Raw genomic sequence first — 27145 nt, 5'->3', positions numbered from 1 at the left:
CATCGGCGGTTATGTCCCGTCCCGTGATGTGCACCGTTGAGACACAGACTGACCTAACATTCGCTCCTCATGCCCCATACCCTACCTCTCAGTCTAAGCCTCCTGTACGCTCCAACTCTCTTACGGATATCCCTTTTGCTACTTCCTACTCCCAGGCTGCCACTGCTCCTTTGCAGTTAGTGCGGTCAAAATCGAAGTCAGACAAGTCTGACAAAATTAACTTGACCACCCTCACTAAACAGTCACATCCTCATGTCCCTCCCGCTCCTGGACCAGCGAGGGAGAGAAAGAAAAGCTCTTCCTCGGTGGAGTTTGGGAGCCTCGTTATTGATGAGACTATGGAGATCTCCACAAACAAGCACCAGGATAGGTCCCCCGGTAGTCACTCGCCTGCTGGCAGGCGACAAAAAAAGACCAAGCACACTGGCCCCCAACAAAACTCTTAAAACGCCACATTCACTCTATTACAGTGGAATTGTAGAGGTATTGGGAATAAGTTACCAAATATAGCAACCTTGCTTTCACTACACAGGCCAGATGTTGTTTGTTTACAGGAGACGCGCCTGGAGGATCACCCTGATCCTCCACAGTTCAAACACTACCACTCATATAGAAGATATGAAGGTCACGGAGTTGCCATTTACACACACAAATCACACCCACAAACGGAAGTGATTCTAAATTCTACTCTGGAAGCTGTCGCGTGCAGAGTAAAATTTAATAACACGTATCTGTCTATTTGTTCTCTCTACTGTCCTCCACATGGCCCCATTGATAGTGATGCTTTAAATTCATTTTTTGAACACCTCCCTGGAAATAAGTTAGTGTTGGGCGATTTTAACGCCCATCACTATCAATGGGGTACCTTGAGGATTGATGGTCATGGGGAGCAAGTAGCCGACCTAATACTACAGTCCAACCTCTGTCTTCTGAACGATGGTAGAGTGACTCGTGTAGATGATCGTATTGGTAACTTTTCGGCCATTGACTTATCTTTGGCCTCCCCTGGTATACATCAAGATTTCTCATGGGACCCTTACGACAACTCCTTGGGAAGTGATCATTTACCCATCTGTCTTTCTTATACACGTGACATCATTTCGGATCCTCCACCTCCAAAATTTTACTATAATAAAGCAGATTGGGGATCCTTCTCAAGGACTCCCAATTTAGATATATCTGGGGAGACCATAGATGTTAAGGTCGAAAATATAACTACTTCCATATTACACGCAGCTGAGGCTGCTATTCCCAAGACTTCTACAGTTCATGCAATGCATAGAGCACATTGGTGGATGACGGATTGCCGACAAGCATTAAGAAAATGCAATAGGAGATACAGGATTTTTGATAGTCAGCCCACTGAGAAAAATTTTATTGCATACAAACAGGCATGGGCTGAGGCAAGGAGAATAATAAGAAGGGCCAAACATGACTCCTGGCGGTCCTTTGTGTCCACTGTGACTCGCACAACACCATTACGTAAAGTCTGGTCCACTATAAGAATATTAAATAATAAAGGCCCATATTTCCCTGTCACCACCCTTCAGGTTAATAATAACATTTATGACGAGCCCGTGGACATTGCTAACATCCTCGCCAGGAGTTTTTCTCATGTAAGTAGCTCAGCCAATTACGACCCGCGTTTTCAACACCATAAACGCATGGCTGAGCTACAGATATTAGACTTTGCCACAGAAGACGTAGACTCCCCGTACAACAAAGAGTTTACACTAGATGAACTGCTCCTTGCCCTTAAATCCTGTAAAGACACCAGCCCTGGACCAGACACCATCACGTACGGTATGATCCAGCATCTTAATCAGGACAACCTAATTAAGATGTTAGCATTGTACAATGAGATTTGGGCATCTTGAACGTTCCCAAACTCATGGCACTGTGCACGTCATACCGATACCCAAAGAGGCTGGTCGTCTTATGAATCCCACTTTATTTCGTCCTATTGTGTTGACTTCTTGTCTATGTAAGGTCATGGAACGTATGGTAAATAATAGGCTTCTTTTTTGTTTTAGAGTCGAAGAATTTGTTAAATGATCAATAATGTGGCTTCCGTAAATACAGAAGTTCACTAGATCATTTAATGAATTTGGAGCATTGTATTGCAGAGGCATTTGCCAATAAAGAATTTATTATAGGGGTGTTCTTGGACATCCATAAAGCCTATGACATGACATGGCAACACGGTATACTAATGAACTCTATGCTTATGGTTTAAGAGGAAATTTGCTTATTTTTATTTCAAATTTCTTAAGGGACAGGATTTTCTCTGTCAAATTGCCCCGTAACGTAACATCGGATATATTTATCCAGGAAAACGGTGTGTCGCAGGGAAGTGTGCTTAGTCCTACATTATTTAGTATTATGATCAATGATATTCTGTCATCAGCTCCCATCCCGAGGAATCTTAAGTACTCGCTCTACGCTGACGATTGTGCAATATGGCACTCTTCCCGTAATGCACAATTTTCGGCTGGCCGGATTCAAGCAGCCCTTGACTCTGTCCACCTATGGGCCTTGCAGTAGGGATTTAAGTTTTCCATCCGTAAGTGTGCCACTGTAGTCTTCACTAATCGTAACGTACCTAATTTGTGCTTAACTTTGGATAATCAGGCGGTACCTTTTCAAAATTCTGTAAAAATTTAAGGAATACAATTTGATCATAGAATGAATTTTAAACTTCACGTTAATACTTTGCTTGCTCATTGTGATAAACCGTTAAATGTCCTCAAGTACCTAGCGGTTACTACCTGGGGTGCCGACAGAAAATCTTTATTAATGGTGTATAAGTCCCTTATTCGACTGAAGCTAGACCATGGCGCACATGTGTATGGCTCGGCATCCGATGCCACGCTGAAAGGCTTGGATGCGCTACAGAATAAATGTTTGCGAATGTGTCTTGGAGCCGTCCGGTGTACCCGTGTGGCTCATATGGAAGTGGAGGCAAATGTGCCTCCCCTTCATATTCGCCGTGACCACCTGGCCTTGTCCTACGGCGTAAGGACATTTAGGAAAAGTAATATCGGCAATGTGGCCTGTACCCCCGTGTCAATACCACCGCCTGCTGCGGGGGGTGCATCGGCCACTTGCCGTTCGCCTCCACTTACTGACTCAGGAGCTTGGTGTGGACCCCAGTGACTGTGACAAGTTGGTGTTAAAAAATATAGTGCCTTGGGAGCCACCTGGCTTTACCGTTTGATGTTACATGACTCCCAGCACCAAAGGCCAAGGCGCCAGAGGCGGAGGTCCACCACTTGTTTCGTAACGTCATTTGTCACTTGGGGTCCCACCACTTGTTTCGTAACATCATTTGTCACTTGGGGTCCCACCACTTGTATACCGACGGCTCCAAGTCGAGTGAATGTGTGGGTGCACGTGTGTGGTCGACTGAATGTGCCCTCGGGTATTGGTTGCCGACTCATACATCTGTGTTTACCTCAGAACTTTTTGCTATTGACAAAGCCATAGACTATGCTCTCAGTTCTAGGCATGACTCATTTGTCATATTTTTGGATTCAAAATCAGCCCTTCAGGCAATTGCATCTTGCACTACGGACTCTCACGAGATCCAGGGCCGCATCGTTAATAAGTTGCATTCATGCAACAAGTCATTCACGCTGATCTGGGTGCCTGGTCATTGTCGTATCTACGGCAATGAGCAGGCTGACTTACTTGCAAAGTCGGCTGTAGAGCTCGAGGAGATTTGGGATGTTCCTCGTGATCTACAGTTGAGTCTCTCTCTCGGATAGAAATCAATAAATCTTCTGTGGCAAGGTCAATGGACCAGACTAAATATTCCAACTTGTAAGCCGCACCTGGGCGACTGGAACACCGCCAACCGTCCCAGTCACCTTGAAGAAAAAGTGTTGGCATGGTTACGGCTCAATGCCACCTTTTTAACTCACATGAAACCATATATAGAAAGATGCTTCCCACCGCACTGTGACATCCGTGATGCGGTGTTATCTATCAGTCATATCATCCTGCGCTGTCGGCGATTTATTCGTGAATGTGCTTCACTTATAAATTACTGCAGCACAGTAGACATCCCCTTCACCCTTTCCACCATCCTGGGTGATGGGGACATTGTTATGATTGATAAATTGATGGCTTCCTTGAGAGAGACCGGACTGATCAGAGTGATGTGACTTTTTTACTATATGGTTTTGTTTTTTATCGACTGTAATTATGTATATATTGTACTAATAATTAGGGTTGACAGTTGACATATTTGAAATACTTCCTCCTTCCCACTGATCTATTTCTAATATTGATGTCCCATACATTAAACCCCGTTCCTCGACTGACAGTCACCAGCTGATGAGTGTAAGTGTTCAATATAGAAAGGTATTGGGCACTTGCAGTTGATGGTGGTCTGTTGGGCGAGGTTCTTCACTTTCTGTACAAATTATGTAAATACAGTATACCATCTTGCTTAAGTTATTCTAATTAGGGCCGACAGCTGACGTATATGGAAATGTTCCTGACTCGTCTGGTTCCCTTTCATATATTGATGTCCCCTATATTAGGTTGTGCCTCGACTGACAGTCACCAGGTGATGAGTGCAGGTACGTCATGTAGAAAGGCATTACATATCTGCAGTCGATGGTGTTCTGTTAGTCAAGGTATTTTTACCATTAGTGTAAGTCTAGCTATTTGTCTCTGTAGGATTTAGTATAGGTTAGCGATTTGTCTGTTAGGTGATTAGTTTTAGGGTCTTTAGATTAGTTTTTCTTTATAATATAAAGTATAAAAAATATAAAACCAAGAAAAAAATTTACAAAATTAAAATACAAAAAAATAAATAAAATTAAAATTATTATATATATATGTACATTTGCTTGAAAGTGTGTCTGTATGTATGCATAGAAGTGTGTGTGTGTGTGTGTGTGTATGTATATATATATATATATATATATATATATATTTATATATATATATATATATATTTATATATATATATATATATATATATATATATATATATATATATATATGTTTAAATGTATATACATATATCCGGCCTTAGTAACCAGGGGCTTTGGCCCCAATGGTTGATAGGCCAGGAAAAAAAAAAAAAAAAAAAAAGGGTGCGGCGCGACCCTCTGTACAGTGGTGCCATGTTTTCCAAACCCGCGATGTGAAACGCCTGCTATATATGTAAAAGGCATCACAAATACGATAAACATATATGCATATATTGTTAACGTGTGTATTATAATATATGAAAGAACAGTAAATTTATTATGCATAAAAATATTTACACAGCTGTACAGAATCGTGGCATAAATATTTTACAGTGTTGCTAAAAAAAAAAATGTAGTCACCTTTATTTGGTTTTACCGTATTTCTGGAGTGGGTAATAATGTCACAATTATGATTATAAGGTAATGTGCAAGAATATAAGTAAAAATATGCCAATTTCTTAGTAAAAAAAAAAAATTATACATTTCATCCTCATGAGCGGCAACATTCAGACCCAGTCTGACCCGGCCACAGCCTACTCGTGTACTCACTTTCCTTTGTGTCCTTGACTCAGACAAGATGGAAGTTCAACCAGTCCACTCCTCGCATCTACAAGGAAATTGTCTTCAATGTAAGGCAGTATTTTCAGAAGGAGAAAGAGAATGGAATTCTTGATGACATTTCGAAGGCTACCTTTCACTGTCACTCTCACATCTTCTGATGAGAATTCATCGTAACTCTTCTGTGAGAGATAGAGGAATTGGCCTGCTGGGGACACCTCTTGAAAAAAAAAAAAAAAAAAAAAAATGCGCCAAGACTTTTACCTCCTGGGTGGTGTGAAAATAAAGTCAAATTTACAATATGTAAAATATAATGTAAAAGAAAATAACCATAATGTATCCTAAACATCATAGATGAGAGAGAGAGAGAGAGAGGGGGGGGGGAGAAGGCAGGCCAGGGGAGGTGTGAGGGAGAGATTGAGGAAGGGAGGGAAGGAAGGAGGGAGAGAGTGACTGAATGAAAACAAATCATGGCGCCACACCAGCGAGGTCATCTGGCGACAAATGAAAAACAATAATAAATATTTTTAAATAAAATTAGATGTAACAGAAAATAAAGAAATGAAAGCATAAGTTTGTAAGTCACTCATAAAAGAAACAAAATTCCCTAGGGTGACACATCTCCCCCCAGGAGAGAGAGAGAGAGAGAGAGAGGGGTGGGGGGGATCAAGCGTATGGAAAACGTGGCACACTGTACAGAGCGTCGTGCCCCACCCTAGCCACCAGTTTAGATTTGTCCTACCATAACATCTATATTCTTTTTCCATAACCACAATATTATTACCTCCATTCTCTTCCCCTATTACCTCTGTACTTATCGAACAAAAGCAGATATTCGAAACAACGATGTACAGTATATAGCGCACTGATATTGTTTTGGATAAGTGGTTCTCCACCTATGGATCGCGATCCATGAAGGTGGGCCACGGGATAAATTTCAATGATTGCAGGGACATACAACAGGACTTATGTGTTCGGTATATTTATTTACTATACTGAAATGATGACTATCACTATTTGCATTGCCATTAGTACAATAGGCTGTATATAGGTTGCTCATTATATATATATATATATATATATATATATATATATATATATATATATATATATATATATATATGCGGAACGTTAAAACAGCTGTCACCTCTATGACGGCCATTATATAATAATAAAAAAAAAAAAAGGTGACGCCCCTTGATCATAACTTTTTCTCTCCCTCCTTATACCGCACCTCTCACCATACAGTGAATACACAGTAATGACCAGGGTGGCAGAATCACAATAATGCTTAACCACTTCACGGATACTGACATATTTCTCACAGTTAACCTGATTTTGCTAGATGCCTGAGAGCATTTTATTTTTAATTATCAGAATTTTTGTTCTGAAGTGTATATCTATTTGATATTATGCTATTGATCTGCCTAGAAGTGGCACCTGTCCAAATTACCGCAGCACAGCAAGGAACATGAGTGATTATCAATCTATAGCCACAGTGGGGCCATAGTATATTTTTCAGGGAAATCATGGGACATTCTTAAATATTTTGCTTCACTGTTGGGAACTATAATCATTTTCCTGAGGCATGATTTGTGAAACTAAATTAAATACATGAATTCATTGTTCTTCAATCATCTCATGCAGAATAGCCTACACCTGGAAGCAATGCTACATGAATTCGATGAACTTCAAAGTTACTCATTTGCCAAAGAACAGTAGCAGTGAAGAACATGGCTGAGTCTGAGGTGAGGGTGGGATGATATCTTATTTTGTACTGGCTCTGTTTGTGTGTTTCTGTGGGGCTCGTCTGCCTGTCCGTACAAAGAATTTTCCATACTGTTAAGCATCAAACGAAGAGTGTTATTAATTCCACATGGAAGATGACTTCTTCGGTCCCGCTACTGATTCTCAACTAATAACGCAGCTGATCAGAAAAATGCAGTTCCAGCAGAAATACTTTTGTTTTTCATTATCACATCCAAAGCATTCTTTGATGTGCATGCAGTGCATCTCAGTGCTTTACTACCAGAATTATTAAAATTTAACATCGAACATGTTCATTCCAGCAAAGTTGTTTTGCTTCTTGAAACGTAGCTGTTGATGGAGACCACGACCGTCGTTTCGTCCGGGGGACGCGGAACGAAAAAGTTTGGAAACCACTGATCTTTAGTAACAGTTAATACGCTGCTGGATCTGGTGTATGTGTGTGTGTGTGTGTGTGTGTGTGTGTGTGTGTGTGTGTGTGTGTGTGTGTGTGTGTGTTTCAGTAATATCCTAGATAGATAGATAAGTAGATTGATAGACAGATAGGTAGATACAAATATAGAGATACAGACAAATATAGATAGATAGATAGATAGATACACAGATATGTATATATGTACACACATGCACTCACATACTGGATCTATGGTACCCAAGAAGTTGGTCGTTCATTTATCTATCTATCTACCGCCAGACACATTAATCCCGTAAGGGGTGGCCACAAACAAATCGCCTCTGTGTCACCCTGTCCCCCGCCATTTCATTGCCCTGCTCCCAGCTCACACACACCCTCTCTCATATACCTCTCCACTCCATCCTTCCATCTCATCCTTGGTACCCCCTCCCTCTCCCACCCTCCTCCTCACTCACATACACTCTCCTCGTCAGTCTCTCGCTCTCCATCCTCCCCACATGTTCAAACCACCTCAGTGTGTTTCTCCTAACGTTCCCAATCACATCCACATTCACACCACAACTCTCCTTCACTCCCTCATTTGTAAGTCTGTCTCTCCATGTGACTCCACATGCTCCTCTCAAACAACTCATTTCAACTGCTCTCACTCTTGAATTCAATCCTTCCAACAATGTTAGAGTTGGTATCACAATACTGTCGTGTAGTAGCTTTTTTACTTCTATGCTCACTTCCCTGTTTCTTATCACTGCTTTCAAGGAACCAGCAACCTTTCTTCCCTGTTACACCCTTTCAAGCACTTCACCCTTTAAATTTCCATCCTTACTCATCACGCTACCCAGTAGTTAAACGCACTCACATTTTCCATTTCCTTCTCATCCAGCCTCACTGTACATTCACTGACTTCACTTCTCTCGAAGACCATAACTTTACTCTTATCTACATCCACCTTTAGATTCCGTTTCTTACACACTTTCCCAAACTCACCCACCAAGCCTTGGAGCTCCCCTTCGTCATCACTTAACAACACAGTATCATCTGAAAACAACAGTACAAGTAGTTTCCAATCAGTACCCTCTCTCACTAGGGCAGCTCCAATATCTACTGCCCTACCTTGTATCTCTTTTATAACCCATCCATATACAGACTGAACAACCATGGAGACATGTCACATCCTTGTTTCAATCCAACCTTCAAATAGAAAAATTCTTTCAGTTAACTATCCACATGCATTGCAGCCTTAGCACCCTCATACATACTCTTCACAGCCTTCAGCAACCTCCCATCTACTCCATATATTCTAATACTTTCCACAATCCTGGTCTGTCCACCCTGTCATATGCTTTCTCCAAATCCATGAAGACCACATACAATATCTTTCCCTTCTCTAGAAACTTTTCGACTTAAGATCTAAGAATGAATATCTGATCTACACAACCTCTTCCCTTCCTAAACCCTCCCTGTACTTCTCCAACTAATTCCTGTTATTTCTCTAACTCTGTCAATAAGTATCCAGCCATATACTTTTCCCATTACACTTGGAAGACAAATGCCCATATGATTACCACACACTTCTTTCTCCACTTTTTCTTTGTACAGGGGAATAATTATACCTGACTTCCAATCCTCCGGGACTCTACCTTCCTCCCAGGCCAATCTGCACAACTTCCACATCCATTCTACTACTATCTCTCCCCAATGCTTCAGCATTTCACGACGCACTCCATCAATTCCTGGGGCTTTCCTCATTTTAACTTTCTTCATTGCTTCCACAACCTCCATCCTCCTGACTTCTTCCTCTCTTCTCACATTCCTGCTTCTTCCTACCATTCCCCAGCCACTTATACTTGCATTACTTTCATTCTCTATGCTCAACAATTCCTTAAAGTGTTCTCTCCATCTGTTCACATTTTTGTCCTGTGCCAAATAAAACGCTCAAGAATATATGCACGAAAATATTTGGTGCCTCTGGCAACAATATAGCTGTTTGGTGTGAATGGGGTATCTAACATTCATGGTAACGCTGATCTACTCTGTCTTAGGGGAGTAACTTTCTCCATCAACAAGCAGTCTCTTCGTGTGATTCAGGAATGGGCCACCTTACTGAGTAGGAAAGGTGAATTATGAATCTGGTATTGATCAGTGGGCCACTTTAATTTGGAATGATTCTAAATATATTTTAACAATCAAGTTGACATGTTATTATAAACCAAAAGCATTCACTCTCTTTGCCAAACCCTCAAAAAGGCACGACTATATTACACAGATATTTATTTCATATGGTTATATGTCAATAAGTAGTTAGGATTAGGAAAAGCAAAGAGGGGGGGTAAGGAGCAATTAATGCCTCCCCACTTGCTTCTAATACCGCACTGAGAGAGAGAGAGAGAGAGAGAGAGAGAGAGAGAGAGAGAGAGACCTGCTGTGGAATACCAGAAGTTTACAAGGCAAAAAGTTATTTGCATAGTTTGTGGTCATTTACTTTTTTGTCGTGTTGTTTGTGACGTGTATTGATATTATAATTACATTATTTTATCTCGAGGCTCACATGACAAACCTAGTATTACACTGAGACAGTATAAACTACACAGGCTGGTGGCCACAAGTTAAAACGAGTAACAATCTATCAGTCTGTCTATTGCCAGACGCCTTAATCCCATACGGGGTGGCCACAAACAAGTCGCCTCCACGTCACCCTGTCCCCCGCCATTTCACTGCCCTGCTCCCAATTTACACACCCCTCTCATATACCTCTCCACACCATCCCTCCACCTCATCCTTGGCCTTCCCCTCCCTCTCTCCCCCTCCACCTCACTCACATACACTCGTCTCCAGTCTCTCATTCTCCATCCTCTCCATATGGCCAAATCACATCAATGTGTTTCTCATAACACTTCCTATCACATCCACATCCACACTCCAACGCTCCTTCACATCCTCATTTGTCAGTCTATCTCTCCAAGTAACTCCACATGCTCCTCTCAAATAACTCATTTCCACAGCTTTCACTCTTGACTTGTGTCCCTCCAACAACGTCCAAGCTTCACTTCAATACGTTAGAGTTGGTATCACAATACTGTCATGTAGTAACTTTTTCACTTCCATGCTCACTTCTCTGTTTCTTATCACTGCCTTCAAGGAACCAACAACCTTTCTTCCTTGTTGTGCCCTTTCATGCACTTCACCCTTCAAACTTCCATCCTTACACATCACACTACCCAAGTACTTCTCACATTTCTCATTTCCTCATCATCCAACTTCACTGTACATTCACTAACTTCATCTCTCTCGAAGACCATAACTTTACTCTTCCCTACATTCACCTTTAGATTCCATTTCTCACACACTCTCCCAAACTCATCTACCAAGCCTTGCAGCTCCCCTTTGTCTTCACTTAGCAACACAGTATCATCGCAAACAACAGTACGGGAGCTTCCAAACACTGCCCTCTCTCATTAGGGCCACTCCAATATCCACTGCCCTTCATGTATCACTTTTATAACTCCATCCATATACAGATTGAACAACCATGGAGACATAACACATCCCTGTTTCAAGTCAATTTTCAAATTGAAAAACTCACTCAGTTCACCATTCACACACACTGCAGCCTTAGCACAATCATAAATACTCTTCACAGCATTCAACAACTTCCCATCTACTCCATATATTCTTAATACTTTCCACAATCCTTGTCTATCCACCATGTCATATCTCTCTATCTATCTATTGCCAGACGCCTTAATCCCGTACAGGGTGGCCACAAACAAATCGCCTCCACGTCGCCCTGTCCCCCGCCATTTCACTGTCCTGCTCCCAATTCACACACCCCTCTCTCATATACCTTTCCACTTCATCCCTCCAGCTTATCCTCGGCCTCCCCTTCCTCTCCCCCCTCCACCTCACTCACACTCTCCTCGTCAGTCTCTCATTCTCCATCTCTCCACATGGCCAAGTCACCTCAGTGTGTTCCTCATAACGCTTCCTATCACATCCACATCCACACCACAACGCTCCTTTATACTCATTTATCAGCCTGTCTCTCCATGTGACTCCATAGGCACCTCTTAAATAGCCCATTTCCACTGCTCTCACTCTTGACTTGGGTCCTTCCAACAACGTCCAAGCTTCACGTCCATACGTTAGAGTTGGTATCATAATACCTTTATGTAGTAACTTTTTCACTTTCATGCTCAGTTCTCTGTTTCTTATCACTGCCTTCAAGGAACCAGCAACCTCTCTTCTTTGTACCCTTTCAAGCACTTCACCCTCCAAATTTCCATCCTTACTCATCACACTCCCCAAGTACTTAAACGCACTCACATTTTCCATTTCCTCATCATCCAACCTCACTGTATATTCACTGACTTCACCTCTCTCAAAGACCATCACCTTTACTCTTCCCTACATTCACCTTTAGATTCCATTTCTCACACACTCTCTGAAACTCATCCACCAAGCCTTGCAGCTTCCCTTCGTCTTCACTTAACAACACAGTATCATCTGCAAACAACAGTACAGGGAGTTTCCAAACACTACTCTCTCACTAGGGCTACTCCAGCATCCACTGCCCTACCTTGTATCTCTTTTATTACTTCATCCATGCACAGACTGAACAACCATGGAGACATAACACATCCCTGTTTCAGCCCAACCTTCAAAGAGAAAAAATCACTCAGTTCACTATCCAAACGAACTGCAGCCTTACCACCATCATACATACTCTTCACAGCATTCAACAACCTCCCATCTACTCCACATATTCTTAATACTTTCCACAATCCTTGTCTATCCACCCTGTCATATGCTTTCTCCAAATCCATGAAGGCTGCATACAACTTCTTTCCCTTCTCTAGAAACTTTTCCACTAAAGATCTAAGAATGAATATCTGATCTACATAACCTCTTCCCTTCCTAAAGGATTCCTGTTCTTCTCCAACTAATTCCTCTGTTATTTCCCTAACTCTCTCAATAAGTATCCTACCATACACTTTTTCTATTATACTAAGAAGAAAAATGCCCCTATGACTACCACACACTTCTTTTTCCCCTTTTCCTTTGTATAAGGGAATAATTATACCTGACTTCCAATCCTCCGGGACCCTACCTTCCTCCCAGGCCAATCAGCATATCTTGCACATCCATTCTACAACTATCTCTTCTCCATGCTTCAGCATTTCACCACACACTATATCAATTCCTGGGGCTTTCCCCAATATGACTTTCTTCATTGCTTCCACCACTTCTATCCTACTGATTTCATCCTGTCTTCTCGCCTCCCTCCTTCTTCCAGCAATTCCCATGCCACTTATACTCACATTACTTTCATTCTATGTTCAACAGTTCCTTACAGTGTTCTCTCCATCTGCTTACTTTTTCTCCCTTCTCCACTAGTAATCTACCATTTTTATCTTTCACTCCCCTACTAACTTCATTGCCACCCTGTCTGATTCTCTACCTCTTTCCAGAACATTTTCTTACATTCCCTCCTCTTGACACTCAAATTCCTTCCAAATTCCTCATCCACTCTCTTCTTACTCTCTCTTATTAATCTTTTCACCTCTCTCTTCCTTTCTACATATAACTCTCTCTTCCGTCTGTCAACTTCTTCCACACCCCTATTTCTCATCCACTCATTATATGCTTTATTCTTCTGTGCCACAGCCTGTCTAACCTCTTCATTACACCATGCTGTTCCTTGCACCCCTTTTCATCACCGCACACACCACCACACATGCTGCACATATTTCTTCTGTGAATATCTTGCACACACCTTCTACGTCCCCGATCGGCTCCATTTCATATTTACCCAATCGTTCCTCCAATTCTCTCTTATATTCTGCCTTTTTCTCATCCTCTTGTAACCTTTCCACTCTCCTTACATCTACTCCTTCCTCACGTCCTTCCATTTTTCTTTTTGTCCATTTTACTTGGACCTTGATTCTGACCACAAGCAAGTGGCAGTCGGAAAGTCCACTCCCCCAAGCTCTATACGCTGTTGCATCCATTACACATCTTCGCATCCTTTCATCCACACACACATAATCAATCATTGCCTTCCTTTCATTCAGTTCACCAACCACCCTTCTCATCACTCGCCATGTATACGTGTGTATCATTTTGTGCCTGAAGAGGGTATTGGCTATCACCAACCCCCTCCCGGCACAAATGTCCACTAAAGCACTGCTCCTGTTAATCTGAGTAACATAGAGACAAAGCTGTTTATAGGCCGGCTCCTGGGATATTCCTGCAGTTTATTTTCGTAATATCTCAAGGCACAGTAAATGAAAGAAAAGCATTTGGGAGCCCGTCAGAATATGCTGTTGGCCCAGTCCAAGATTTAGGCCATACCTTGATACCCTGAATGTTTTGTGTTGATAGCTCAAGCCCGTTCATGAGATATAATGGTGCTAAAGGTGGACGATAAAAAATTAATTGACCTTTGGCAGCCATTTTGGGGACCTTGACATTGACCCCGAATGCCCATTTTCGAACTCGGCCAAGAATGTGGCCGTATCTTGATACCCTGAAGATGTCATAAGCCATTCATGAGATATAATGGGAACACACACACACACACACACACACACACACACACACACATTACCTAAATTAGTATCTTTGTATGAGTCAAGCTCTGTACCAGATTAGACTAAATGATTTTTCATTATTAAAAGGAAAAAAAAAAAAAAGTTTAAACAAGACTTGTTCAAACAGAAAAGAGAACCAAGAGGAAAAAAATGCACTGAGTCAGCTGAGGTTTGTTTAGACTACAGCAACACGGGGAAAGTGTACATACTTTGTAAGTACATACTCTGTTCTTTTAGTATTGCAAAATGAATACATACTTTAGTAAAGCAAATTTGGAAAAGAAAAGGGATAAAGGTAAAATGCAAAATGATGATTTCTACCAAGAACTGGTTGAAGTAGAGACTCACAATAGACTGGTTGAACATGTACACAAACTAGAAATGGCTTTCAAAAATGAAATTGATGAAATAAAGAAGCAAATGCACTTGCAAAAGGAAGAAATAGAAAAACTAGGAAGGGAGGCCAATAAGAAAGACACAACCACCAGTGAACTAACAGTGGAATTGAGTACACTTAGGAAGAAAATGAGTGAAATGGCAAGTACAGTAGTCAATCACAAGAGTGTTATGGAAGAGTTCAAAAATGACACAGAGACAATTAGGCAAGTAAGCAGTCTTATAGACCAGAGCAGTGATGCTGAGAAGATAACACAGGTGAATGAAGCTGTGCAAAGCTACAAAAATGATGTGGAAACCACGTATGCTGAAATGGTGAAAGTAAAGAAAGACTTAGAAATAAGGGTGGAGGAAAAAAACATTAAAAAGGAAGTGAAAAGAATAATCCAAAACAATCCAAAGTTAGTCATAGATTCAGTAGATATAAACAAATCTATAGTAATCACTGGTATAGAAGAGGAAGAAGTAAAAAACAAGATCAGAAGAGACAAAAAGGAGATGGCAACTGTAATGAGCTTACTGAAGTAAAGACATAGAGAAACACAAAAGGTTAGGGAAATACGAGAAAAGCAAGACAAGACCTCTAAAGGTGACTTTCCGGAGTGTAAACACTGTGGAGGAGATACTAAAAAATGCAAAGAATCTTATGGAAAAAGAGGAGTTCAAAAATGATGCCTAACACAAGAGGAACTGGAATTACTGAAAGAGAAAAGGGAGGAACCAAAAACAAAAAATGAGGGAAGATCAGAAGAGGAGAAGAAGAAATTTTTTTAACAAAGTAATAGGATTGCAGGTACGAAAGTGGTACACAAACAGAATGGAATAAAAAGGAGGAAGGTAGTAGAACCATGTCATGACAAGTATATAAACAAGATGATAAAGTTGATGTACTCAAATGTGGATGGAATGGTATCTAAATTACTAGAGATGAATGATTATGTCAGAGAAAATGAACCACAAATAATGTGCCTAACTGAAACAAAATTAACACCAAGGATATCCAATGACATACTAAACTTAGAGGAATACAATATATGGAGAAGAGACAGAAATTTAAAAAAAAGGAGGAGGAATTATAATATTAACTAAGAAAAATCTAAAAGTCAATGAAATAAAACTAGATATACCATCACAAGTAGAACTGATTGCAGTAGAGATCAACACATCTGAAGGTAAAGTAATTGTAGCCAATTTGTACATGCCACCCAGATCAAACACATGGGAAAGAGACGAATATGAGAACCTGGCAGAGAGTACAATTCGGAGTTTAAGATCATTACTACATAAAATGGAAGAAAAATCAGAAAGAATTATACTAACTGGGGATTTCAATACAAATATAAATTGGAATACTCTAGATATAATTAGCCAACAAAGCTGTTGGGACCAAAAGCTCCTGGATCTCGTGCAAGAGTTTTTCCTAACGCAACATGTGAAGGAAACCACCAGAAAAAGAGGACTTGATGTACCTTCAGTGCTAGATCTAATATTTACTAGGCAAGAAAATGATATTGACAGTTTAATATATCACCCTCCACTCGGCAAAAGCGATCATGCAGTGCTAAATTATAACTTCAGGATAGCATATGACATAGTAAACAGCAATGACAGTTACAAAAAAAGCCTAAACTATAAAAAGGGAAATTATCAAGACCTAAAGAAGTATTTCTTAGAAGTTGATTGGGAAAATGAGCTTAGAGGACAAGATTTCAATGCTGTATAAAAAAAATTCTGTGAATTTTATGAAATAGGAGTCCAGAAGTACATCCCACAGCACAAAGAAGCAGATAAGAAAATACAGAAGTGGTTCAATACAGAATGTAAAAAATCAAAAGAAGAGATTTGTTGTGGAATAGATACAGAAAACACAATAGTGAAAGGGCGTATAATAATTACAAACAGGCAAGAAACGATTATACAAGAATAAGGAGGGAAGCCCAAAAACAGTTTGAGCAGGATATAATAAATAAAAGTAGTGATCAAGCAAAGCTGTTTTACAGCTATATCAGAAGCAAAACCAAAATAAAAGATATAATACAATCCATTATGGACGAGGGAATCATTATCTACAAGAGAAAGATATTTGTGAAGCACTAAATAAGAATTTCCAATTAGTTTTTACAGAAGAAAAAAATTTTGAGAGGGACTATGTGGAACATGCATGTCCACACATACTACCAGATATACAAATAGCAGAAAAAGTAATACAGGAGGAGTTAAGTAGATTAGACAGAGGAAGAGCAAGTGGTCCTGATGAAATTTCATGTTGGGTATTACGAGAATGTGCAAAGGAGTTAAGTAAACCATTATTTTTAATTTTCAAGAAATCCTTGAGTCAAGGTAAACTACCTGATATTTGGAAAAAAGCAAATATTGTCCCCTTATTCAAGAAAGGAAATAGACAAAATCCACTCAACTACCGACCAGTATCACTGACCAGTGTTGTAAGCAAGGTATTAGAAAAGCTTATAAGAAAAGCTTGGGTAAATCATCTAGAAGAACACAGTATGATAACAGAAAGACAGTTTGGTTTCAGAAAAGGAAAATCATGTGTTACTAATCTGTTGAGCTACTATGACAGAGTAACAAACACAATACAGGAAAGGGAAGGATGGGTGGACAGTACCTATTTAGATTTCAAGAAAGCTTTTGACACAGTACCACACCAAAGACTTTTATGGAAACTGTACCATCAAGGAGGAATTCGAGGCAAACTGTTTTGTTGGATGCAAGACTTTCTCATAAAAAGAGAAATGAGAACAGTACTAAGAGGAAACTACTCATCATGGAAAGAAGTGACTAGTGGAGTACCACAGGGTTCAGTGCTGGCACCAATCATGTTTTTAGTGTATATAAATGATATAAACAGTAACACTGGAAACGAGAGCTATCTGAATATGTTTGCAGATGATGCAAAAATACAAAGGAGAATTACTAGCACAGACTCTTGTAAAGAGCTACAAGAAGAATTAAATAAACTTCATGAATGCAGTAGTACATGGCAAATGGAATTCAATGTGGACAAGTGTCATGTAATCAAGTTTGGTAAAAGTGGAAAAAGACCTGATTGGGATTATAAGTTAGGAAATAAAACCCTATACACATCAGAAAGAGAGAAAGATCTAGGTGTGATTATCAATAACAGACTATCTCCGGCTGACCACATCAGCGAGAAGGTACGGAACATGTATACACTGCTTGCAAATATGAGAATAGCATTCACATACATAAATGAAGACATGCTAAGAAGGATAATAACATCATTCATTAGACCAACCCTGGAATATGCATCAGTAGTCTGGAGTCCTCATCTCAAAAAGCACATAGACAAGATTGAAAAAGTTCAAAGGGCCGCTACAAGATGGATACCAAGCTTAAGGGACCTAAGCTACGAAGAAAGACTAAATAAACTGAATCTACCAACACTACAGGAGAGAAGGAAAAGAGGTGACATGATAATGCTATATAAGTGCATATCAGGGAAGGAGAAAATAGACATAAATGATTACTTAACATATGGAGAAGCATCAGCAAGAGGACACTGCAAAAAACCGCATAAGAAGAGAGGTGATAAAGACGTAAGGAAATTCAGTTTCTCAAACAGAGCAATTGATCAATGGAATGCACTACCGAATGAAATAGTGTGTGCCAAAACAATTAACAAATTTAAGGATGTGTACGATAAATATGGTTTAAGACATGGGACAGTATGAGCTTGACTCATTCCTGTAAAGATACAACTAGGTAAGAACAATTAGGTAAGGTACGAACCTTACACACACACACACACACACACACACACACACACAGGTAGGCAAAAACATTATCGCTCTGCCTACTCAAGAGGGGCGAAAACAACAGTATTGAAATAAAATGTGATGCACTGTACTGTGCAACTGAACACATTTATTTACACTGTGATGAACTGTTAATGAAATCTTACGTTGTATTAGGAAACAAGTATCCTAGTTACGTAATCTTCAGTTTTGGAGTTTGAATTCAGAAGTAAGAAGGTTAGCTAGGAGAGATAAAAGAAGATGTGTGGATGAAAAGGTTGCAGAGACTGATATCTTAATAAACAAAAATGATGGACAGAGTCAAAGAATAGCATATGAATAGATTAGAGAACTGAGTGGTAATGCAGGTAAACGCAAGGAAATACCAGTTAGAGACAGGGAAGGAAATTTATTGACCAAAGATGGAGATATTAAAAATAGATGGAAAGAGCATTTTGAGACAGTTCTTAATAGACCAATACCACCAGAAGAGGATATACCGTCTGCTCAGGAAGATTTAAATATAGAAACAGGAGAGTTGAGGCTTGCAGAAGTGGAGAAAGCAGTACAACAGTTAAAGAATTATAAGGCACCAGGGGAGGATGGTTTATTTCCGGAAATGTTTAAAGTGGAGGGGGATAGATTAATAATGATCTTGACCAAGCTATTCAATAAGATATGGGTGACGGGGTTACTACCATCAGTTTGGAAGAATGGTGTAATTGTTAAAGTTCCGAAGAAGGGAGACCTGAGTGAATGTGGTAATTGGAGGGGAATCTCTTTGTCACCGATAGCTTTGAAAGTTTTCAGTAGAGTGTTGTTAAATAGGTTGGAGCCGGTGGTTGAGGGTATTCTGAGGGATGAACAGGCTGGTTTTAGAAAGGGACGTGGTTGCAATGATCAGATCTTTATAGTTAGGCATCTGATGCAGCAAGTTAATGAAATGAGAGTACCGTTAAGTCTTTGTTTTGTTGATTTTGAAAAGGCTTTTGATAGTGTTTCGAGAGAGACTATGGGGAAGATCATGAGACATTATGGAATACCAGAGGAGTTTGTGAGGGTCATTATGAACATGCATGAGGACACATTTTGTAAAGTGATGGTTGATGGTTGAGTGATTCGTTTGAAGTCAAGTCCGGAGTAATTCAAGGTGGTTTTCTATCGCCTTTACTATTTATATTGGTCATTGATTACATTATGAAACGCGTTGGAACAGAAACCGGTGCAGGTATACTTTGGGAAGAGAACAGGAAACTTTTGGATTCTGATTATGCAGATGATATAGTTTTGAATTGTGATGGGCCAGAAGAGATGCAGAGAGTGTTGGACTGTTTGGTGAGTGAAGGTCGCAAGGTGGGTTTGGTTATTAATTGTGGAAAAACTGAAATAATCAATATGAATATGGAAAATGCGCAGGAATGTGTAATTGGAGGTATGGTTGTAAAGCAAGTTGATAGGTTTTAAATATTTAGGTACTTATTTAGCCAAGGATGGTTCTTTGAACTTTGAATTCGAGGAAAGGTTAAAGAAGGCTAATCAGGCAATGAGAATGCTTAAAAATATTTGGAATAATAAAAATTTTTCTGTGCATACAAAAATCAAACTTTATAAGGTAATGGTTAGGAGTATCTTAATTTATGGACACGAGTCTTGGTACAGCACAGTGACAATGGAAAATAAATTCTTGGTGTTTGAAAATAAAGCACTTAGAAGAATATTAGGAGTTAAGTGGTGGGAAAGGATACCAAATAGTAGAATCAGAGAAATAACGGGAGTGCAGCCGATCGATGAATATGTTAGATTCTCACGATGGAAGTGGCTAGGACATGTGTATAGGAGACAGGGAATAGTACGAGGTACACCAGGGTGGGTGGTACTTGGTAGGAGAGGTAGAGGAAGGCCAAAAGAGACGTGGGTGAGGACAATGAGACGGGAAGCTGGAGATGAGTGTTGGGGAGATCTTGAGGAGTTAGCACAAGATAGGATGTGGTGGTGTGAGTTCATCGAGGCCCTATGCATCCCCGAGGGTGCCACAGGAAATGATTGATTGATTGATTGATTGTATATGTCTTGATTGGTACCAGTTTTTGTACTCATTCATATTCTAACACTACTTTAATCTGCAATTTATTATTTGGCACAGGAAATCTTGAACGGATATAATACGAGATTTTGATGGGATAAAATAAAACGGTCTTCAAATTCAGACTCAGTGCACTTAAATTGAGAATAATTCCTAGTGCTGGCTTCGTTTTACTCTCTCTCTCTCTCTCTCATCATCATCATCATCATCATCATCCGGGCTTCCTTTCCCACCCTAGGGCAGTGTGAGGAGCAGCATGTCCAGACAGGCCAAATTTGCCCAGTCCAATGGGCCACGCTTCCATTCACTTACCATTCAAGCCCCCGAAATCCTGGCTCTATCAGATACGACAAAAAATTAGCCACGTTCTGTCGTTTCACATAAACGTGTCCGATAGAGTCAATTTGGACGCTGCCACGTTAAAAAGGGGTGCCAAATCCCTGAACATGCTCTTCTCCTCACAATATTCATTCAACCATCTCAATTTCTTGTCAGTTCCCTATCCTCATCTACTTCCAAACCTCTCTTCCTCACACACTCATCCACCATACCACTCCACCTTCTCATTGGCTTACCTCGCCTGCTCCCTCCTTCAAATTTGCTCAGATTTATCTTCTTCACCACTATTGTTATCCATTCTCTCCACATGACCATACCATCTCAGCACACTCTCTTCTATTCTGGTGTCCATAGACTTCCTCACTCCACATCTTTCACGAATCACATTATTTCGTATCCTATCCACCCTCTATACTCCACATACATTCCTCAGCAGTCCCATCTCCACTGCTCTTACTCTTGACTTGTCATTTTCATGCCACACCATAGTCTCACATCCATATGTTAAAGCTGGTACTAACACTCCTTCATCTAAGCCTCGTGCAGCTGCAACACTCAAGTCTCTGTTTTTTATCAAGGCATTCATTGCACCAGCTACTTTTCTTCCTTGTCACTCTACTTTCCACTTCTTTTGCACATTTTCCTCTCTCTTCTATCACTGTACCCAGGTATTTGAACTCTCTCACCAATTCCAGTCTCTCTCCATTCACTGCAACATCGCACTGGGAGTCACCTTCTTTCAAATACCATCATTTTACTCTTTTCTACATTTACTCTCCAGGCACGACACTCACAGACATCAGCAAAACTCTGCAATAACCTACCAAGTTCTTGTCCGGTAGAGTATTTGCAAGTAGTACTGCATCATCAGCATACAACAAATTTGAGATATTCCATACATCACCATTCATTACCAACGCCATCCCCCTCTCCATTACTCGTGTGTTTACTTCTCTCATCACCCTATCCATATATATATTGAACAACCATGGGGACATCCCACAACCTTGTCGCACGCTCACATCGATCGTGAACCATTCACTTAGATGCCCATTAACCCTTACACATGCTTCACTACCATCATAAAAACTCTTGACGGCACCTAGCAGCTTACCATCTACACCATACATGCGCAGAACTCTCCACAATCCCTCTCTGTTTACTTTGTCGTATGTTTTTTCCAGATCCATGAATGCCATAGACACCTTATCGTCCTTCTCACAAGCCTTCTCTGCTATCTTTTTCACTGCAAATATTTGATTCACACATCCTCTGCCACTCCTGAAGGCACCCTGTTCATCACACTAGGACTTCAGATATCTCTCTTACTTTCTCTTTAATAATTCTTCCATATACCTTCCCTACCACACTCAATAGTTGTATGCCACGATAATTCTTGCACTCACTTTGCTCACCTTTATTTTTGTACAGGGGTACAATCACAGCCTTTTTCCACTCTGCTGACACACCTTCTCTCAATCATGCCTTCTTACATATCTCCAACAAGCACTTCATTCCACTCTTTCCACTACACTTAATAATCTCTGCATACACCTCATCATTCCCAGCTGCTTTCCCATTTTTCAGCCACTTCACAGCACTCTTCACCTGTGCGAGTGTCACGTCTCTTGGCACTTCGTTCCTTCTCTGCACACCCCTAAAACCAGTCATGTTTACAGCCACTCTCCTCTCTATTCCCATTCATTATGCTTTCAAAATATTCTTTCCATCTGGTCCTTACTTCATCCCCATGAGTTAATAATCTACCACCTACATCCTTCACACAATCACATTTCTTTCTGCTTTCACTTCCACATTTCCGCACCTCTTTCCAGAATAACTTCCTATTTTCAGAGTAGTTTGCATTCATTTTTCTTCCTAGATCATCATTTACCTCCTTCATTTTACTCTTCACTAGTCTCTCTGCGTGCTTCCCGCTCTCAATATATTCATTTCTAATTTCAACTGAACCTCTGTCCTGTAACCACGTTAGCCACTTTTTCCTTTTTTCCTCCACTGCTCTCTTAACCATCATCCAACCATGCCATACCTTTCTTCTTTGTTGTTATTCTTGCCGCAACACACACCGCTTTAGCATTTCTAGGCATTCTCTATATGCATTCTACAGGCTGTCCAGATCCATTTCTTTCCAGTTCACTGATTCTATCTCCTCCCCTACTATCGTCCTGTATTCATCTGCCATTTCTCTGATCCTCAACTTCTCAACTTTCAGTCTTTCACCCTGACTGCTCCTCACTCTCCTGATCCACCTCACTCCCCTCAGCTTGATCTTGCATACCACAATCATATGATCTAACCAGACATGGGGTAATAGTAACAGTAATAGACAATTACAGGGTTTTCAAAGTAATAGTAATAGTAATAGAGCACATGTTCCTGGCTGTAATAGTAATTGTAATAGTAATAGAAGGCAAAGTAATAGATAATTGTATATTACTTTGCCATTACAGACACTTCTTTAATACCGTTTACCATAATCAATAAAAACAGCCTTCTTGCCTTAGTTACCTGTTGGCTGCTCTCCAAGCTGCAGGTACACCGCAGGAGACCGTGGAGAATGGAGAGTGGTCAACAGGCCATCAGGTGATCTAGACACACTTGTGCATTCAGTGGAACAGCCTCCCAACGATAATGAAAATAAAAACCATTTTCAATTTAATTAATACCGTTATCATAAATAATATATTAATAGTAATAGTAATACTAATAGATGACCAAGTAATAGTAATAGTAATTGATGACCACTAAAGTAATTATAATAGTAATATAATAGAGAAATTGAAAATAATAGTAATAGTAATGGTAATAGAAACCCAGTAATAGACCCCATGCCTGGATCTATAGTCGGATTCCCGCCCGTTTGCAGCTGAGGTGTGACCCGCACCTGTGGACAATGGTGCCACGTTTCCCCAACTCGCGATGTGAAAGGAAGCTATTTATGTACAAGGCATCACAAATTCGATAAATTCAGATGAATAAAACTTACACTTGTGTATTTTGATGGATGAATCAACAGTAATCTTATTATGCATAAAATATTTATACAGTAACACAGAAACATGGCATACATATTGTACAGTGTTGCTAAAAGATATTGTAGTCACTTTTAATGGTTTTTAGCGTAGTTTTAGGGTGGGTAATAATATCACAGTTATGGATATAAGATAATGAGCCTGAAAAAAGAAGAAATATGCCAATATCCAAAGTAAAAGAAATAATTCATGTAATTCTTGTGAGTGGCAATACTTACACACCCATCTGGCCTAAAATAAAGTACGTACCCCTCCGTACAGGTGTTGTTTCTTTTTCTTCTGTTTTTCTGCCTTCTGTGAGAGATAGAGGAATAGGCCTATTGGGGACACCTCTTAAAAAAAAGCGCGCCAAGACAAATACCTCAAGGGTGGTGTGGAAATGATGTCAAATTTACAATATATACAATATTATGTAAAAGAAAATATCAAAAATGTCTCTTGCAATAAAAGAGAGAGAGAGAGAGAGAGAGAGAGAGAGAGAGAGAGAGAGAGAGAGAGGCATGCATTGAATGCATTGTCGGCATCACTAAATATAACAAAACCAAATTAACAAATGAAAGCACAATTATAAATAACTTATAAAAGAATCAAAAGTACTCAGGGTGGCTCACATTTCCCGCCAGGAGAGAGAGAGAGAGAGAGAGAGGTCTGTCACTGCCTTCTTTGTATTCATTTGTTCCTTTGTACATACTGCACACACTGATATACATTGTTCCTATTGATGCACATATATCTATACACGTAATTTCTCTCTCTCTCTCTCTCTCTCTTCTAATAATGACCACGTGGTAGGTGAATCCAGCCACCCCTTCCCCTCTCCTCCCTTCTTAATCCCTCCTGGGTGTCTCAGGTCAAATCCCCCTTCACACTTCCCCTCCCCCCTGGACCACCACCCCAACAAACCCACATTCACACTCCCACCCACACCTACACCCACACCCCACTACGTCGGGGTGTATGAATCAGTAACGTAACAAACCTCTCAGCAGACAGTAACTTTGACACTCCATCTACTACTAAATATAACAAAACCAAATTAACAAATGAAAGCACAATTATAAATAACTTATAAAAGAATCAAAAGTACTCAGGGTGGCTCACATTTCCCGCCAGGAGAGAGAGAGAGAGAGAGAGAGAGAGAGAGAGAGAGAGAGAGAGATAACGGTATAGAAAACGTGGCAACACTGTACACAGGTGCGGGCCACACCACAGCCGCAAACGTGCGCGAGTCCTACTATAACAGAACTCCATATCGTCCTCTCACGGCCCTCGTATCAGCAACCATTCCCAGCATTGGCCTCTCTACAAGCACGTTCAGGCTTCTTTCAACACGATCCCCGTTCCCTCTATACCATGTATATTTATGTGCATCTTTGTGTTTGAAATAAGAGTTACAAATGCACAATCTCCTCTCCTGACACATATTCTTCAGTCGCAAATATTTATGATGATACTACGGGAAATATTCTTGGTAAAATAACCATTAGTAAGGACGACGTATTGAAAGAAATTAGTAAGTTAAAACCTCATAAATCACCAGGTCCGGACTATATATGCAAAAATTATAAAGGAAACCAAAGAACAAGTGTCAGCCACTTTTAATATTAAATAATGACTTTTTAAATTCAGGAGACGTTCCAGAGGCGTAAAAGACAGTAAACGTAGTGCCCATTTTTCAAAAGGGTGATAAAGCAACTGCATCGAATTATAATCATCGTCCGATAAGTCTAACATCAATAGCAGGAAAAATGTTAAGAGTCAATTTTGGCAAAAAAGATGAGAAAACACTTAGACAGATTTAACCTTATAAATGAAAGTAAGCACGGATTCAGCGAAGGACGATCCTGCCTCACAAACCTGTCATTCTTCTCAGAGGTCTATAAGGCAGTAGATAGCAACAAACCTGGACTTTAGCAAAGCTTTTGATAGGGTCCCACACGAAAGGTTTGTTAGAAAGGTTCCAGCACACGGTATAGACGGCGGTATCTTAAAATGGATAGAATCCTGGCTGAAGGGATGAAAGCAGAGAGTATTAATAAATGGAACTAAGTCGGATTGGGGATTAGTTATTCATAAATGCTGAAAAATATTATGTAAATATAGTTTCAGTCATACAGGTAAAAAACTTAACCATGGGTAATAACATTTTAAAAATTTGTCTAAAAACAATGTCATAAGCTTCACAAAGACGTCTCTTATTTTTTTTATACAGCACTTGTTAAAAAAAAAAAAAAAGAATAAAGAAAAAGTTTTAAACGACACATATCTAGCAAAGCATAACAACCCGGAACTTAAGGTGTTTCCCCTGCTGGGTTGGGAAGAAGTATACTTGCCGATTGTTTCTTTTTGTGCCAACTATAGGGCGTTAGAATATGACGCGATTTACATCGCAACTTTTCCATATAGAACACTACATGCATTTAACACAACATCCGCGTTACTGAACAATGAACATAAAATATATTTGATGGCATATTCCATGAGTAGGTTAATGACCAAAGCGGCCTATCACATATCGTTAAGTGGGTAAGACATTTTGTCAGTCCAGTAACACCAGAAATATCCCTCAATATCCCAGACTCAAGAGTAATACAACACAGTAATAAAATGCTTGAAATTCAAAGCCGTCTGGTAGTAGTAGTAGTAGTTGTTCCCTAGGCAAGGCCGAACAACCCCAAGGCCATGGCCGAGACTGGGCATTCCCACAGAGCTCTCAAAGAGTGTATGTTGTGTTGTTGGCGTAGGTGATTGTGTGCAATGCAGTATTCCATAATGTGGTTAATAGTATGGGGTGCTGTGCTGCATCCTGGACAGGCATCAGCGAAGGCATCATCCAGCCTCCTCTGGTAGCTTAAGAGGGCTGGATGGTGCCCACAACTCAGCCTGGCCAGGTGGACCCTGTTCTCACGAGGAAGATAGGATTCAGAAGGGTGGATGTCAGGGGGCCGTGCATGCAGCTGTGTGTTGTCTTTAAGTGACTGAATGGAGCGGCGAGTGATCTGAGTGTGGATATGCTTCTGGAAGCTTGTCTGAGGTGGGTGAGGGGGTAGAGATGACAGTATTTGTGTATGGTATCGTGTGCTGGGTGTTGTTTTGATGTTCCTTGGTGTGGGTGGATGTGCTGCCATGTACTGTAGTGGATGTTGTGGGTTTGTGGAGGCTGCAGCAAGAAACTGGGTGCCTCTC

The sequence above is a fragment of the Coenobita brevimanus genome, chromosome 15, assembly GCF_032717465.1.
Source record: "Coenobita brevimanus isolate Jiangsu-jjx chromosome 15, ASM3271746v2, whole genome shotgun sequence".
In the NCBI taxonomy this organism is placed as follows: domain Eukaryota; kingdom Metazoa; phylum Arthropoda; class Malacostraca; order Decapoda; family Coenobitidae; genus Coenobita; species Coenobita brevimanus.
The sequence above is the reverse complement of the archived record's forward strand: the minus strand, read 5'-3'. Positions refer to the sequence as shown.